The sequence below is a fragment of the Lithobates pipiens genome, unplaced genomic scaffold (assembly GCF_037356315.1).
Source record: "Lithobates pipiens isolate NorthernLeopardFrog02 unplaced genomic scaffold, aLitPip1_a1.2 Scaffold_18, whole genome shotgun sequence".
NCBI classification, from domain to species: domain Eukaryota; kingdom Metazoa; phylum Chordata; class Amphibia; order Anura; family Ranidae; genus Lithobates; species Lithobates pipiens.
The window spans coordinates 209052771-209069810 of NW_027507758.1; the positions used below are offsets into that span (position 1 = coordinate 209052771).

At 45.4% G+C, this 17040-nt stretch overlaps 12 pseudogenes; all 12 read right to left on the reverse strand.

Moving 5' to 3' along the window:
- Window positions 1-5279: 5279 nt before the first annotated feature.
- Window positions 5280-5398, reverse strand: LOC143990781 (5S ribosomal RNA; annotated as a pseudogene).
- Window positions 5399-5729: 331 nt separating this feature from the next.
- On the reverse strand, window positions 5730-5848 carry LOC143990934 (5S ribosomal RNA; annotated as a pseudogene).
- Window positions 5849-5955: 107 nt separating this feature from the next.
- On the reverse strand, window positions 5956-6074 carry LOC143990933 (5S ribosomal RNA; annotated as a pseudogene).
- A 104-nt stretch (window positions 6075-6178) lies between these two features.
- On the reverse strand, window positions 6179-6297 carry LOC143990762 (5S ribosomal RNA; annotated as a pseudogene).
- Window positions 6298-6423: 126 nt separating this feature from the next.
- LOC143990943 (5S ribosomal RNA) lies at window positions 6424-6542 on the reverse strand (annotated as a pseudogene).
- Window positions 6543-6645: 103 nt separating this feature from the next.
- LOC143990774 (5S ribosomal RNA) lies at window positions 6646-6764 on the reverse strand (annotated as a pseudogene).
- Window positions 6765-6869: 105 nt separating this feature from the next.
- On the reverse strand, window positions 6870-6988 carry LOC143990916 (5S ribosomal RNA; annotated as a pseudogene).
- Window positions 6989-7314: 326 nt separating this feature from the next.
- Window positions 7315-7433, reverse strand: LOC143990784 (5S ribosomal RNA; annotated as a pseudogene).
- A 261-nt stretch (window positions 7434-7694) lies between these two features.
- On the reverse strand, window positions 7695-7813 carry LOC143990770 (5S ribosomal RNA; annotated as a pseudogene).
- Window positions 7814-7922: 109 nt separating this feature from the next.
- On the reverse strand, window positions 7923-8041 carry LOC143990822 (5S ribosomal RNA; annotated as a pseudogene).
- Window positions 8042-16005: 7964 nt separating this feature from the next.
- On the reverse strand, window positions 16006-16124 carry LOC143990737 (5S ribosomal RNA; annotated as a pseudogene).
- A 107-nt stretch (window positions 16125-16231) lies between these two features.
- On the reverse strand, window positions 16232-16350 carry LOC143990846 (5S ribosomal RNA; annotated as a pseudogene).
- Window positions 16351-17040: the final 690 nt, after the last annotated feature.

The following is a 17040-nucleotide window of genomic DNA, read 5'->3' on the forward strand; positions in this document are numbered from 1 at the left end:
TAGCTGTTGGTTGTGTATATAGGTTAGTGATCCACTTCAGCATCTTTGGGCCTAAGCCTATGTTCCGGAGAGTTTCTATTATAAAACACCAATCAATTCTATCGAATGCCTTTTCGGCATCGATAGAAATCAATATCATTGGGGGTTTCTTTTCCCTGTTTTTACCTATAAGAAGCAGGGTCCTCAAGCTGTTATCTCGTCCCTCCCTTCCTGGAATGAATCCTACCTGGTCCCCATTTATTAATTCCGGCATCAAGTTTTTTATTCTTGTTGCTAAAACCATCGCGTATAACTTTGTATCTACATTCAACAAAGCTATTGGGCGGTAATTGGAGCAGATGGATTCATCCTTACCTGATTTCGGAATAACTGTTATATTTGCCAGTAAGGCCTCTTTCCTCATACTCTCATCTTCGCCCAGTCTATTCCAATATTTACATAATTCAGGAACCAATTGATGTTTAAATTTATTATAATACCTGATTGTGAAACCATCCGGGCCTGGGCTTTTCCCATTTGGTGTTTCTTTTATTGCTTTATATATTTCTTCTGGCATAATTGGCTCCTCTAAACTTTTGGCCCTTTCTTCTGATATTTTGGGTAAATCTGCTTCACTTAAGTATTGCTGAATTTTCATTTTTCTTTGCTCCTTTTGTGCCCCTGACTCTTTACTTCTTATTTAATGTAAGGTATTTTAATATGATTTAAAGGCCTCTGCGATCTCTGACATTCTAAATTTTACTTCCCCCTATTCATCTTTAATTTTTTCAATATAATTTAAAGCTTTTTTTTCCTGAGCTATTCTTACTAAATGTTTCCCCGTCTTATTTGCCCACAGAGATCTTTCTTTAGCTACATTTTTATACACACTTCTCTGTTTTTGCTCTATCAAATCATTTAATTGTGCACGTTTTTGGATGATCTCCGTGTATATCTTTTTATCTAGATATCTCTTATGATTTTGTTCTAACTCATAAAGTGCTTTTTTTAAGTTATCGTATCTTACTTCGCTTTCTTTTTTTTCCCCGAGCCTATGCTAATTAACTTCCCTCGAATTAGAGCTTTATGCGCTTCCCATAAGGTGGCTTTGGAGACTTCTGTGGTGTCATTTATTTTAAAATATTGTTCTATTTCTGTTTTTATATTACTCTCAACGTCCTCGTTCTCAATCAACGCCTCATTTAGTCTCCGAGTCCCCCTTCTAGGCTCTTTTTCCCACATCCTAATTTTAGCTGTCACCGGGGCATGGTCCGATATCGTAATGTTACCTATCTGGACATTTACCAGCATTTCCAATGTTTCATGGTCTAGAATTATATAGTCCAGTCTTGCATAGGTGTCATGAACCGGGGACTAATATGTATAATCCTTTTCCATCGGGTTGCATGCTCTCCATGCGTCTACAAGCTGTTGTGTATGAATTTTTTTTTAATATTCTATGTTGTTTAATTTCTTGGAGGGAAATAACTGATGTACCATCTATTTCAGGCTTCATGGTAAAGTTCAGATCCCCTGCTATGATCACATGGCCTTGTTTATATTTCTCTATTATTTTCAATATACCATTTAAATATTTTTTGGGGCCTTATTGGGGCAATAAATGTTAATTAATGTGTATTTTTGTCTTAGTATATTATCCTTTAAGAATAAAAACCTCCCTTCTGGGTCCACCTTCATCTCATCTAACTTCCACCCAACAGCTTTTGCAAACCCAATAGCTACCCCCCTAGCTCCCTTAATCGGGGAATCAGCATAATACCAGGTTGGATATTTTCTCGTATCAATCCGAATGTTGGAATCTAGGGCTAGATGTGTCTCCTGTAAAAAAACAATATCAGCAATATAGCCCTCCAGTTCTTCAAAAATATTAAACCTTTTCCTTGGAGAATTCATTCCTCTCACATTGTATGTTACTATCTTAAGTTCAGCCATCCGGTACTTCTAAAATCTTTCCTATTTCTCTTATTGGATTCGGGCCAACCCACTTTCCCCCCTCCCCCCCTCTCCCATTCCCATCCCATCATTTGATGTAATTTTGACCCCTTGGTCAGGGATAATTTCTCCGGAACCTCTTTGTTCCTTATATCCCTATGTCCTAGGGTGGAGTTCTGTTCGCCGCGTCACTATCCATCTCGCCTATTAATTGCGAGATGAATAATAGACGGAGATCAAGTGACGTCACCCGCGGTCATTGATCATTTTAACGATGGTATGAAGCTTCGTTATTGTAAGTGTGTTTTTTATGTATATTCATCATTAAAACATTTTTCTATGCAGAGCACTATGGCCTGTCTTTCTATCCACATGGTCTGAGGAAATGTGAATACTGCTATATACCGATCCAGTGTGGGTATTCCACGAATGTGTCAGTTCATTTGACTCTTAATGGGAGAAAGCTGTGTTTTCGTTTGTGAATCGGTCGGATAGCGATTGGACGAGTTGATATTTAAGTGCATACGACCCTCTGTAATTTAAAGGGTCCATACGATGAGGTGAGCAGCCAATTTTACCATTGGTGGTGGTCCCCCCCTTGGCACTAAGTCACTTTATGCATGAACTGACTGTATACCACTGAAGATTCCTCACATGGACTTTTTGACTCAAAAGCTATCTTTGGACTTTTTATAAATTTTAATATGTTAGTAATCATTTTATTTTAGTTAGAGCGCTGTACCATCTGTTTGATATATTGTATTTTGGGATTTGTTAATTGATCCTTGGTGTTCAGCAGCTTTTCGTAAAGGGGTTGTACTGCGCTGATTTTTTCTGTATTTATATTTTGAATAATAGACATGCCCGGAGGATCCCACTCCCCCCCACTACCTCCCCATCCCCTCCCCTTCCCCCCCCTATAGTGGAAGGGGGGAGAGCGAGAGGGGGGGATGTAGGGGGAAGACAGCCCCAGGGTATTACTGGAAGATCATGCAGTTCAGCCTGTCGACTGCTATCGCCAATCCTCCCCCTCCCATTACCGGAGAGGGGAGAGGATTCACTCATCCCCTGTCCGTCTTTATTCATCAATGGATTACATATCCTTTTTATTATTTCTGTTAAATCTTCTTGCTGTTCAGTATCCGGAACGCCTCGTATTCTTATATTTTTCTTTCTATCCCTGTTTTCTTGATCCTCTATTTTATATGCTTGCTTGAACTTTTTTTAACGAAATTACTTCAGCTTCTAATTTCTTTATTATGTTTGCTTCTTTCTCCACTTTTTTTTTCCATTTCTTCTACATGATCCAGTACATGAGCAAGATTCTTATGCACTCTGTCCATTTCCTTTTTCATGGAGTTTTCCAATGCTGCAAACATTGAAATTATTTCTTTTTTGTAGGTAATGCTGAGGGGTTTTCTAGCTGCAGCGAGTGAGACTGTATAGACTGTATTTCCTCAGTTTCATGATCTAAATCAACTGATTGATCCATCTCCACCTCCAGCGTGCACTCTTGGGCTTGTAGGGAGTTATTTTGAGGTTGTTGTCTTTTTTTTCCCTCTTTTCCTTATCCTTTTTGTCTTTATTTTCTGCTTGAGAACTTCTTGTTTGCAATTGCTTTTCTTGTTGTTGTTTCTCTGAACCCCCCGTTTGCGTAACAAATTTGTTCATGGAGCAGGGGCTCACAACCAGGCTCCGCCGGGGTGATTTAGAAATTGTTCCGGTCTTAGGTGTCTTCCCCTTCATTATCTGAGTATCTGAGTATCTGCTCGAACCCCAAAAGTAAGGTGTCACCCCTATGTCACTGTTTGTCAGCTTATAGTCTCTATTATATTTATTTTTATTAATATGAATTCAGTTTATATTTATATATAATTTCAGGCCCAAGCTCAGTCCTCATTTATCATAAGGAGACTCCTTAACAAAATAGTTTTAATCTTGTTGCGGCTTAATTTATGTATATTTTTATAGCATAGGACTAGGCCAGCCAGTGCCAAACACACAGTATCCGCACTCAGTAGACTTTTCTCATGATAACGAACCATTTATGAGCCATTTACTCCTCAGTATTATATTACATTATACTCGTTTATACACATTCTCATGTTGAGAATGTTAACCAGATTGCTACCGTCATTTGCAGGAAAAGTCCAATACAGCAGGGAAAGAAAAAAAAAAGAAACACCAATTTAGTGTCTCTTTGTCACACTCAGAGTCTCTCTTATTCGCTGTGTTAGGGTATAACAGTTAGCCATATATTTTTTTTTTCCTAGGTCGGTCACTACAGACTTCTCAGCACAGCACAGATTATTTGCGGGATCAACTTCTATTATATTCTCCTTTCCAGCACTTAGGGAGGGTATTAATAGCCATAACCATTTAGCCATTTGTTCAGTAAAGAGAAAAAAAAAAGAAAAATCGAGAAAGTTCTCCAGTGCATCATTGGCTGACTTTATATTCCACATACCACAACTTTTCTCTCTCTCTTCCTCTCTCTGAGATCTCTCTGTAAAGTTCTTTCAGTTGTATGTGGTTATTGTTTCATACCTGCTCCTGTGGTTTTCACTCCTCTGACCAAGCACTTCATTAACAGCAAAACGAAGGCTCCTCTTACCGCTGTAGCCTTCCTTCGCCGCCAGAGAGCGCTGGACACCGCCGCTCCGCTCCTCCGGGAATCCACTCGGGACACCGAACCCTCTTGGCCAGACTCGGCTCTGCTCGTCCTGGTCCGTCAGGTCGTCCCCTTGGCAACGCTTCTTGCTTCCGCACGGAGCTCCGGGAGGCAGCGGCGATGGGGGTAAGGGGCTCAGCATGCAGGCTCTGCAGGATAGGGCACGCTGGGGGAGCGGGGAGAGGCTACTGCGAAGCTGCCAAGGCCGCCTTCAGACCAGGCATCGTAGCAGTACGGGGGGAGCTGATCCTCACCCGCACGTCTAGGTGTGAACATGCTTCCTCCCTAGTCTCCTCCCCCTCATCAGCTTGTGCTTATGTTTTTAATATGTAAATGATGATTTGTTTTTTGGCATCAATAAAATCATCTGTATTTTTTATTATCATTATTTTGTTATAGAATTCATTGTACCGCAATAATCCAAACTGCCTCCATTTCTGGTAACCTGGTTGGGGATCAGACTACCAATCCTTACACATCTGATTTCTGGATGATGGTAAAAATTCCTATACTTTTATTTCTGTTTCCTACCATTAGAGGTCACATTTAATGTTTCGGCAAACAAGCGTATCTTGCTGCCCACTCACAACCCTCTTGACAAACGCCACGATGGTCACCTTGGAAAACAAGCAGAAAAATAAAACAGGTCGTCGACGCCAACAACATATTTAAAAAAAGCCTACGCCACCTGGTATTCCCAGGCGGTCTCCCATCCAGGTACTAACCAGACCCGACGCTGCTTAGCATCTGAGATCAGACGATTTCGGGTGCATACAGAGTGATGTGGCCGTAGGCCATCTTGCTAGCCACTCTCAACCTCTTGACAAACGCCAAGATGGTCACCTCGGCAAACAAGCAGAAAAATAAAACAGGTCGTCGACGCCAACAACACATAAAAAAAAGCCTACGGCACCTCTTATTCCCAGGCAGTCTCCCATCCAGGTACTAACCAGGTACTAACCAGGCCCGACCCTGCTTAGCATCCGAGATCAGATGAGATTGGGCGCATTCCGGGTGATGAGGCTGTAGGCTGCTTTGCTGGCCACTCTCAACCGCCAAGATGGTCACCTCAGCAAACAAGCAGAAACATAAAACATGTCGTCGATGCCAACAACATATTAAAAAAAGCCTACGGCACCTGGTACGCCCAGGCGGTCTTCCATCCAGGTACTAACCAGGCCCGACTAGGCTTAGCATCTGAGATCAGACGAGATGGGGCGCATTCAGGGGGATGTGGCCGTAGGCAATCTTGCTAGCCACTCTCAACTCTCTTGATAAACGCCAAGATGGTCACGTCGGCAAACAAGCAGAAAAATAAAACAGGTCGTCGACACCAACAACATATTAAAAAAAGCCTACGGCACCTGGTATTCCCAGGCGGTCTCCCATTCAGGTACTAACCAGGCCCGACTCTGCTTAGCATCTGAGATGAGATGAGTTAGGGTGCATTAAGGGTGATGTGGCTGTAGGTGTTCTCTTTGGCTACTCTTTACCCTTTGGACAAACGCCAAGATGGTCACCATGGCAATCAAGCAGAAAAATAAACAGGTAGTCGACGCCAACAACATTAAAAAAAGCCTACGACACCTGGTATTCCCAGGCAGACTCCCATCCAGGTACTAACCAGGCCCAACCATGCTTAGCATCTGAGATCAGACGAGACCTGGTGTATTCAGGGTGATATAGCTGTAGGGCATCTCTTTGGCCACTCTTTGGCCACTCTTTGGCCACTCTTTACCCTCTTGACAAACACCAAAATGGTCACCTCAGCAAACAAACAGAAAAATAAACAGTTTGCCAACACCAACAACATTTAAAAAAGCCTACGGCACCTTGTATTCCCAGGCGATCTCCCATCCAGGTACTAACCAGGCTCAACCCTGCTTAGTATCCGAGATCAGATAACATTGGGTTCATTCAGGGTGATGTGGCCGGAGATGATCTCTATGGCCACTCTTAACCCTCTTGACAAATGCCAAGATGGTCATCTCGGCAAACAAGCAGAAAAATAAACATGTTGTCGATGCCAACAACATTAAAAAAGCCTACGGTTCCTGGTATTCCCAGGCAGTCTCCCATCCAGGTACTAACCGAACCCCACCCCGCTTAGCATCCGAGATCAGATGAGATCAAGTGCATTCAAGGTGATGTGGCTGTAGGCGATCTTGCTGGCCACTCTCAACCCTCTTGACAAACGCCAAGGTGGTCACCTTGGCAAACAAGCAGAAAAATAAACAGGTCGTCGACGCCAACAACATTAAAAAAAAGCTTACGACACCTGGTATTCCCAGGCGGTCTCCCATCCAGTTACTAACAAGGGTCAACCATGCTTAGCATACGAGATCAGATGAGACCTGGTGCATTCAGGGTGATATGGCTGTAGGCCATTTCTTTGGCCACTCTTAACCCTCTTGACAAACGCCAATATGGTCACCTCAGCAAACAAGCAGAAAAATAAACAGTTTGCCAACACCAACAACATTTAAAAAAGCCTACGGCACCTTGTATTCCCAGGCGGTCTCCCATACAGGTACTAACCAGGCTTGACCCTGCTTAGCATCTGAGATCAGATAACATTGGGTGCATTGAGGGTCATGTGGCCATAGACGATCTTATTGGCTACTCTTAACCCTCTTTACAAATGCCAAGATGGTCACCTCGGCAAACAAGCAGAAAAATAAACAGGTCGTTGACTCCAACAACATTAAAAAAGCCTACGGTACCTGGTATTCCCAGGCAGTCTCCCATCCAAGTACTAACCGAACCCGACCCTGCTTAGTATCCGAGATCAAATGAGATCAAGTGCATTCAAGGAGATGTGGCTGTAGGCGATCTTGCTGGCCACTCTCAACCTCTTGACAAACGCCAAGATGGTCACCTCGGCAAACATACAGAAAAATAAAACAGGTCATCGACGCCAACAACATATTAAAAAAAGGACTACGGCACCTGGTACTCCCAGGCGGTCTCCATGTGGACGTAGATGATCTTGCTGGACACTCTCAACCCTCTTGACAAAAGCCAAGATGGTCACCCGACAAACTAGCAGAAAAAAAAACAGTTCGTCGACGCCAGCAACATAATAAAAAAAAGCCTACGGCACCTGTTATTCCCAGGCGGTTTCCCATCCAGGTACTAACCAGGCCCAATCCTGCTTAGCTTTCGAGATCAGACAAGATTGGGAGCATTCAGGGTGATGTGGCTGTAGCCGATCTAGCTGGCCACTCTAAACCCTCTTGACAAATGCCACAATGGTCACCTGGGCAAACAAGCAGAAAAATAAAACAGGTCGTCGATGCCAACAACATATTTAAAAAAAAGCCTATGACACCTGGTATTCCCAGGCGGTCTCCCATCCAGGTACTAACCAGGCTCGACCCTGCTTAGCATCCAAAATCTCACAAGATCGGGCACATTCAGGATGAAGTGGCCGTAGGTGATCTTGCTAGCCACTCTCAACCCTCTTGACAAACGCCAAGATGGTCATCTCGGTAAACAAGCAGAAAAATAAAACAGGTTGTCGACGCCAACAACATATTAAAAAAGCCTACGGCTGAGGGCGTGACCGGATGTGATTGAGGCAGCCAGCTTTTCTCCACAGCTCCGCACATCCTGCATATATCCGTGCTTTGGAGTGCAGAAAGCCGGGTAAAAAAGGCACCATTATTCGGGGGGAGGCGAGCAGACTCAGGATATGAGTTCATCTGCCTCCAAAAAGCAGCGTACAGTCCAGAAAGAGCAGCGCCGCACTCGCTCCATGAAGGGGACATACGGAAGCCCCGCCCCCGCCATCTTGTCCTCACAGAGGGCGTAGCATGGCGATGCGGCGGAGCTGTGTGCAGACATTGAACAGGCTGATGAACATAATGTGGCGATGGACATGGAGGCGATTACTAGACCTATTCTAGAGGCCATAAATGCCAGTAAGTCTGAACTGATGGGGCGTATTGATCATTTATCGTCCGAATGTACTTTGATCAGGCACGATCAAATAATGATAAGATCCGGGGCAGGCTCACCACGGTGGAAGACCGGGTGTCTGGAGTTGAGAAAACCACGCACACACAGGAAACCCATATTGCGGAACTCCGTGATATGGTGCGGTCCCTGCAGCACAGAGCTGACGACGCCAAAGACCGACAACAGAGGAACAATATCAGGGTGGTGGGACTGCCCGAGGGATCGGAGGGGGGCAAGCCTGTGGTGTTTGTAGAGACTCTGTTCAAAACGCTGCTCTCTTTGGAGGATTTACCCCCACATATGTTGTTGAAAGGGTCCATAGGGTCCCCACGGGCAGGAGACCGCCAGGTGCATTTCCACGCCATTTCTTGTAAGGTTCTTGACTTACGGGGACAGAGACATGATCTTGGCCAAGTCCAGGAGGACACAAGAGCTACTCTAGGAAAATTCCAAACTGATGCTCTTCCCCGATTTTTCAGCCGCCACGCAACAACAACTCCGCTCTTTTACTGATGTCTGCAGGAGGCTCCGCGCAAAGGAGATTCAATATAGCATGCTTTACCCGAGCAGGCTCAGGATCCAATACAAAGGCAGTGTGAGATTTTTTGACAACCCTGTGGAGGTCTGTGACTGGATGGACATAGAATTGGCTTAATGGCACGGGGCAGTGCGTTCTGGGTTACTAACCCACAAGTCTGTTAAGGTATGTTGTGCCTGTTGCGCGGTTCCCATTATGTTGCCTCAGGGAAAGGACAGGAATCCTGAGAGTTGCAAGTTCTCTGACACTCGGCTGCCGTGTGTCTAACATGTGTTGGGGGACCCTCCTCAGTGGAGGATCCCCGCCAGATGACATGAGGAACGGGCAGGATCCACCCAATTCCCTGGGGTGGTTTCAGTGATTATCAATGTGTGGAGCAGCCCGGTGGCCACAGGAATGTTTTCACCAAGATATCCGATAGGCAGTGCGGTCCCTACATATATCCAACAGAACTAATAGGCCATGTTCCTGGGGTGGCTGGTGGACCCTCACTAATATGCAGTTTTAACGGTATTGGTCTATCGGAGCGGTGGGTGTCCCTGAGCAGTGAATAACCCTGGAGTTAATTGTTGCAGGGCAAAGACTACCCAGTGGATCATCAAGCACACAAACTACTTTACAATGGCTCTTCCAGTGGGGGGGGAGAGTTTTTTTCCCTGGGCCGAATTGGAGCTTGCTGTAATTTTTTTCTCTTTATCCTTGTTGTCTGTTAGCACAATTTTGTGCCCTGGTGTTTGCTGTATTCCAACAGTTTTCTTAATATCTGGAGCTCAGGGTGGAAGAAGATACGACTGAGAAGATTTTGCCAGACTTTCGATCACGGCGGTTGGACCTCACCGCAAGTTTTTGCAGTTATGTTTACAGGAGGAAGCTAACTATCAGGACACTTTTGTTTGGTTTTAAGAAGGGTACTGGTATAAAAGCAGGGGGGGATTCTGTTTGCCACAGCTCAGAGACTCGGGAATGGGGTATGGTTCCTAATGCTACTGTATTCTATGATGGTACTGGTAGTCCAGACCGTGAGGGAACTGGGCACAGCGGCTGGCACCTATGTTATGATGTTGTGGGATGATGGCGGATAGATTAGAGATTGTGTCTTGGAATGTATGGGGCCTGAACCACAAATTTAAAAGGGCCTCGGTTTTCCAATATCTGAAACAATCAAAACCACATGTAATTTTTTTTCAGGAAACCCATCTGGATGGAGCTAAAGTGTTGACTATGCGTAAGCCGTGGATTCAGAAAGCTCTGTATTCCACATACTCAACATTTGCGAGGGGAGTGTCGGTGCTTATAAGCAAGGCAATTGCATGCATGGTCCATCAGGTTATGACGGACCAGGGGGGACGATATGTGGCGGTGGTGCTGGAGGTGTGTTACCAGAAGCTAATGTTGGTAAATGTTTATGTGCCCCCTCCGTTTCAGGTTCAATTATTGTATAATATGTTTGCCCGCTTGGCTGCATTTACACATTTTCCCCTGGTTGTGTTGGGGGACTTCAACGCCACATTAGATGCGGTGTTGGACTCTTCAAACCCGAGCAGGGGGAGCTCGACAGAGCTGATGAGCTGGGCTTCAATGGTGGGGCTGAATGAATTGTGGAGGTGGAAGCATCCGACGGCTAGATGTTATTCTCACATATCGTCCGCGCATCGGTCGGCGGCGAGAATTGATCTGGCCTTTGGAAACGGTAGATTGATGCAAAATGTGGAGAGGGTGGAATACATGCCGGGTGGTCTGTCGGACCATAATCCTCTCTCCCTCACTCTGTCATTTCCAGTGGGGTCTGGGAGGGGAGGATGGAGGTTGTCTGCGAGCTGGCTACAGAACGAGCAGGTGCTTTCCCAACTCGAGCCCTCCTTTAAAAATTACTGGTCGGATAACACTGATTCCGCTGACCCACCCGAGGCCCAAACCCGCGATCAGAAATGGGGCCGGTGACTTAGTTACTGAACCTGTAGATCTTTATATGCGTGGATATATTCCCTGTGTCAAAAGATCTTTTTAATTCTTTCTATCATGTACTTCTTTTCTATATTTGACAAAAAATATTCATTATTTTCTTTTTTTTTTTTAACCTATACTGGTGCCTTTAAAATCCCAAAGTTCCTACCTACTCTTGTTTTAAATTCTATTCATTAAGGATGATGGTACCTCCTTACATCGATATATCTGAGATATCCATTTTTAGCCACGAAGTGCCTCTTGATATCTCCTATCCCCACATTCCTATTTAGTTACTGAACCGACATTGATAATGCAGGAATTTGTGACTTTCTTTTCAAAGCTATACAAGCCCATTCCTAGGTACGACCTTGGAGCTCTAGGCTCCTTGTTAGGGGGGTTGCCCATCCCGAGACTGGCGGAGAAGGACTGTTTGACCCTTGATTCCAAAATCACGCTTAACCTCCTCGCGCCCGCCCTATAGACGAATGTCGGGCGCGCATCGGGGAAGTTCTGTGTTTGCCGTGTCCCCCGGAGACAGGCAAACACAGATCGCTGTAAACGGCCAATCACAGCGGCCGTTTGCAGCGCGATCGGCATGTCCAATGTGAGATGATCTCATATGTAAACATATGAGATCATCTCTCAGCGCCGCTCTCCCTCCTCACACAGACAGCGTGTGAGAGGGGAGAGATAAATGGCTGCAGCGGCCGTAAGTGTAAAAAAAAAGTTAAAAAAGTGCCATCCTCCCCCAGTGCCACCCTGCCCCAGTGCCATCCTGCCCCAGTGCTATCCTGCCCCAGTGCCATCCTGCCCCAGTGCCATCCACCCCAGTGCCATCCTGCCCCAGTGCCATCCACCCCAGTGCCATCCACCCCAGTGCTACCTGTCCCCAGTGCCACCTGTTAATGCTATCTGTCCCCAGTGCCACCTGTTGTCAGTGCCATTTGTCCCCAGTGCCATCTGTCATCAGTACCACGTGTCATCAGTGCCACATAGTGCCTTCTGTCATCAGTGCCACATATTAGTGCCATCTGTCATCAGTGCCACGTATCAGTGCCATTTGTCATCAGTGCCACCTGTCATGTGCCATCTGTTGTCAGTGTCACGTGTCATCAATGCCCCTTATCAGTGCCATCTGTCATCAGTGTCACGCGTCATCGGTGCCATGTATTAGTGCCATCTGTAATCGGTGGCATGTATTAGTGCCACGTATTAGTGCCATTTGTCATCAGTGCCACGTATTAGTGCCATGTGTCATCAGTGCCACGTATTAGTGCCACGTGTCATCAGTGCCATGTATAAGTGCCACGTGTCATCAGTGCCACGTATAAGTGCCATCTGTCATCAGTGCCACATATTAGTGCCATCTGTCATCAGTGCCACGTGCCATCAGTGCCACGTATAAGTTTTATCATTGCCACGTATCAGTGCCATCTGTCATCAGTGTCACGTGTCATTGTCCTGGTGCTCCAGGGCCTTCAAAAGTGTAATAGGTAGTCAACAAGTTAGATGTGTAATTTATGCTCCTAGAACACGTGATGGCGCTCCCTGCATGTTGGGCCTCTATATGTGGCCAGGCTGTGAAAAAAGTCCCACACATGTGGTATTGTAATACTCAGGAGGAGTAGCAGAATTTTTTTGGGGGTGTCATTTTTGGTATACACGTGCCATGTGAGAGAAATAACCTATTACAATGACAATTTTATGCAAAAAAATAAAAAAAATGAAAAATCTTGATTTTGCAAAGAATCGTGGGAAAAAAATGACAACATCAAAAAGCTCACCATGCCTCTTACTAAATACCCTGGAATGTCTACTTTCCAAAAAGGGGACATTTGGGGGGTATTTGTACTTTCCTGACTTGTTCGGGTCACAAGAATAGAGATAGGCCACCAGTACATCAGATGTGATCAATTTTGTGCGATTTGCACCACAGCTTGTAGACTCTCTAACTTTCACAAAGACCATATAATATCCACTAATTTGGGTTATTTTTACCAAAGATATGTAGCAGTATAAATTGTGGCCAAAATTTATGAAGAAAAATTAATAATTTGCATAATTCTGTCACAGAAACAAAGAAATATGCGTTTTTTTCAAAATCGGTCTTTTTTCATTTATAGCGCAAAAAATAAAAACCCCAGAGGTGATCAAATACCACCAAAAGAAAGCTCTATTTGTGGGGAAAAAAAGGACAAAAAATTCATTTGGGTACAATGTTGCATGACTGAGTAATTGTCATTCAAAGTGTGAGAGCAACGAAAGCTGAAAATTGGTCTGGGCAGAAAGGGTGTTTAAGTGACCAGTAAGCAAGTGGTTAAAGAAATCCAGACTGCTATCTTTTCGTTCCCACCTAACAAATCCCCGGGCCCAGACGGTTTCCCCATGGAATTTTATAAGACCAATGTGGAGCTGTTAGCCCTGAGATTCAATTGGCCGCTGCAACACTGCCTTGACGTCTCCTCCCTGCCGACTTCCATGTTAGAGGCCAACATGATACTACTGCTAAAACCAGGGAAGGATCCCACCGAGTGTGCATCCTATCATCCCATAGCACTCCTGAATACGGATCTTAAGGTCCTAACAAAAATTCTAGCGACCAGACTAGCCAAAGTCATTCCATCGGTAATTAACATTGACCAGACGGGCTTCAAGTCCAGGCAAATCGACAGACACAAATATAAGGAGTCTTTTTATCCATCTACAGCTACCACAAACTGACTCTGACTGTAGAATCATAGTGTCCATTGATATAGAAAAGGCGTTCAAATCTCTATCGATTTGGAATATATGCTTAGAGTGTTAGAGGTCATGGGTTTCGGGCCACAGTTCCGTAAATGGGTAGCCATGCTGTACCAAAGTCCCAAGGTGGCCATCAGAATGGGATCACGGACCTCTGAATTTTTTGCGGTGGGCAGGGGCACCAGGCAGGGCTGCCCGTTATCCCCTTTCCTTTTCGCCCTGGCAATGGAGCCCCTGGCCATGGCACTCAGGTCTGCGGAAGAGGTGCGGGCTATAGGAGTGGGGTCTATTAGGGAAACACTGGCCCTCTATGCAGATGACATACTACTGTTTCTTAGTGACCCAGAGGAATCCCTGAGGGCTGTGTTGGCTATCTTTGATAAATTTGCCACTTATTCAGGTCTTAGAGTAAACTGAAGTCGTCCATCCTACCATTGGATGTACAGGCTAGGGTCAGAGCGGATCCCGACCTGCCACTTCGGTGGGTGGATTCTATTAAATAATTGGGAGTGAGGATCACTCCACAAGTGCAAGACTATCTCTCGCTAAACTTACTTCCCTTGATAGGGCTCCTTAAGCAAAAAACGCAGGCCTGGACTAAACTGCCCCTGTCACTTATGGGCAGGATCAGCTTACTCAAAATGAAAATACTTCCGGTAATCCTTTATTATCTTCGGCATGCGCTGGTCTGGATACCGATGTCTTTTTTCTAACAGTTGGAGAGTATTGTCAATGCATTCCTGTGGACACCAAAACCGCCTAGGATAGGGATGAAGGTCCTTCAAGAGCCGAGTGAAGGAGGGCTGGCAGTACCAGACTGGTTCAAGTACTACCTTGTGGGTCAGATGGTGTTTGCGCATAGATGGCTCATATCCGATGAAGGAGACGCGGCCACCGTACTGGAGGCTGCCCATCTAGCATTGTATGAAAGTCTACGCCTGGCACTTTTTAGGGGGACCAATTCAGATCTGCCCATCACTCTAACAATGACAGCCACGATTAGGGCATGGGAGAAGGCACTAAAATTGGCAGCCCCTAGTTATGTAGGTATGTCCCTTTCCACTCCCATGGATGAATAGGAGACTCCCTAATTTTTATGGTTTGCCAGATCCTATGATCTGGGCAACTAAGGGGATAAAGACGCTCAGGGATGTTACTCATATGGGGGATTTGCAAACATTCTCACAGTTGCAGACTAGACATGACTTGCCCAACTCCTATTTTTTCAGTTTTTTTCATTTTTTTTCAAATATGACAGGCTCAATTTGGGGAATTGAGGGTGGAATCTCTACCCTCAACACTTAAATCGTTGCTGTCCCGGGAGGACCTGTCTGAAACGCTCTCCATAACGTATAAGGAACTTTTTAAACGCTCACCTAAAGCGGTTACTAAGTGCAGGATCAGATGGGAAGCGGAAGTCCCCGATATTCAGGCAGAGGACTGGGATGATCTATGGACCCAGCCCTTTCAGCATCTAGTATCAGCCAGGGACCGCCTGATCCAATTTAAATTCCTGCATAGAAGCTATTACACGCCGGCCAGAATAGACAGGATATATGGACTGGCAGCGAAGGAGTGCTGGAGATGTGCTTTCTCTCTGGCTGATGCTGACCATGTATTCTGGCGCTGCACACACATTCAGAGGTTTTGGCAGGAGGTCACAACTTGTATCTCGGTCGTATTGGCAGTGCCGATTCCCCTGACGGTGAAGGTATGCTTGCTAGGGCTGGTAGAGGAGGTGGTTCCTTCCAGGGCGTTGAGGACACTGCTCAACATCCTGTTATTTTATGGTAAAAAGTCCATATTACTTAAGTGGAAGAACAAACAGGCCCCAGACATTGTTTATTGGAAGCACCTGATCAACTCTATGCTACCGTATTATAAAACAACATACAGGGTGAGGGGAAGTGGGAAGAAATTTGATAAGGTCTGGAGGGCTTGGTATGAATCGGACAATACAGTAGACTGAGAGAGGAATTCTTGTGCTTCTGGGGCCATACCTGGTACTCCCAGGCGGTCTCCCATCCAGGTACTAACAAGGGCCAACCCTGCTTAGAATCCGAGATCAGACGAGATCGGGCGCAGCCAAGTTGATGTGGCCATAGGCGATCTGGCTGGCCACTCTCAACCCTCTTGACAAACGCCAAGATGCTCACCTCGGCAAACAAGCAGAAAAATAAAATGGGTCATCGACGCCAACAACATATTAAAAAAAAGACTACGGCACCTGGTAATTCCAGGCGGTCTCCCATCCAGGTACTAACCAGGCCCGACCCTGCTTAGCATCCGAGCTCAGACGAGATAGGGCACATTCAGGGTGATGTGGCCGTAGGCGATCTTGCTGGTCACTCTCAACCCTCTTGACAAACGCCAAAATGGTCACCTCGGAAAACAAGCAGAAAAATAAAACAATTCGCCAACGCCAACAGCATTAAAAAAAAAGCCTACGGCATCTGGTAATCCCAGGCAGTCTCCCATCCAGGTACTAACCAGGCTTGACCCTGCTTATCATTCGAGATCAGATGAGATTGGGTGCATTTAGGGTGATGTGGCCATAGGCAATCTCTCTTTCAATAGTTTTTATTGAGTTTTAACAAATACATCATGTATAATGTACAGCAATCATAGAGCGATCACATGAAATAATAGAAGATAGAATCTAAACAGGATTCAGTAACCAATGCAGAACAATGTAAAACAGTATCTCGCACGCACATGCTTGAGAGACTAGAGTAGTGCATGGGAGACTTGGAGTGCGAAGGTGCATCTCCTATAGGTAAACAGCCCCTAAGTGATAAGTATGCTTGGGAATCTAAAACCATAGGAAAACAGTAATAAACAGCCTGACTTTATTTGGGCCCCCGGGACCTAAAAAAACCCATATAGACTGTTGAAGAGGTGGGGCCAATCCCTGTCTTAAACTACTTGTACTTGACATGAGTGGAAAGCCCTAAAAAGGGTAAAAATTTCCATCAAGATTTCCCCATGTCAAGTAGTGGCTAGACAAGTGGAAAAGACCTCCTTTACATAGCTAGAGGAAGGTTTGCTCTCCTTAGTCTTGGTGCCTGTCACAACAAGGCTTCGGTACTATCGACGCTCAACCTTTCGGCAATGATGTAAAAGAAGGCCTGAGTGGGAGGTTATGAAGAATTGCTATAAACACGGTGGTGCCTCCCGCGGTAGCCCCCGAGATCACCACTCCACCCCTATGGGCTCACATTGTGGAGTGGGATCGCTCGGGATCTCCCGC